Below are 636 nucleotides of genomic sequence, written 5' to 3' on the forward strand. Positions count from 1 at the left end.
AGAAAACTACAAATAAACCTCAGTGCAACTTGATTGGAGGCATTTTTGTTCTCTGTGGTGGAAGTTGCCACTAGGATTTTTATTTGGTAAAGGGGAGAACTCTAAACACAAACCTACAAATTAGCATAGCATTCAAACAGACAATAGCTAATTGGATGTTTCTCAATCAAAACAATGCATAAAGACAGAGATTATTTGCGTTGTGAAGTAGCGTCGGAGCATGGGAGTTGTTGTCTTCACCGCCACCTGTCAGTGCCGTCAGCTTCTCCTGGTTTGGAGCTGAAATGTCCAGAGGTCTCGGTCTCTCCAAAATGGACCAGGTGACAGGGATGTGCGCAGACATTTTGGGGGGCAGGGGCTCGAGTGAAAAAATCTCTCATAATTATTCATTAAAAAAAAAAACATTTTAAACAAAAAGTTAAACAGTGGCACATCTCTGACTAGTGATTCTTAGTCCTTCTGGTGTTATTTGTCCCATATAAGAAACAATCAAATATCAATAGATAGAGTCTTATTGTTACAAACTGGAGATTTTGCCTATGTTCTACAGTTGCCTGGTGTCCATTCGTTGATCCTCTGGAGCTGACCCTTTGACCTTTGGTCTGGTTTTGTGTCTCTCTGACATGCTAAAAGCAT

The sequence above is a fragment of the Seriola lalandi genome, unplaced genomic scaffold (genome assembly GCF_002814215.2).
Source record: "Seriola lalandi dorsalis isolate HSWRI2012SDOR001 ecotype SW California unplaced genomic scaffold, Sedor1 jcf7180002054256, whole genome shotgun sequence".
In the NCBI taxonomy this organism is placed as follows: Eukaryota; Metazoa; Chordata; class Actinopteri; order Carangiformes; family Carangidae; genus Seriola; species Seriola lalandi.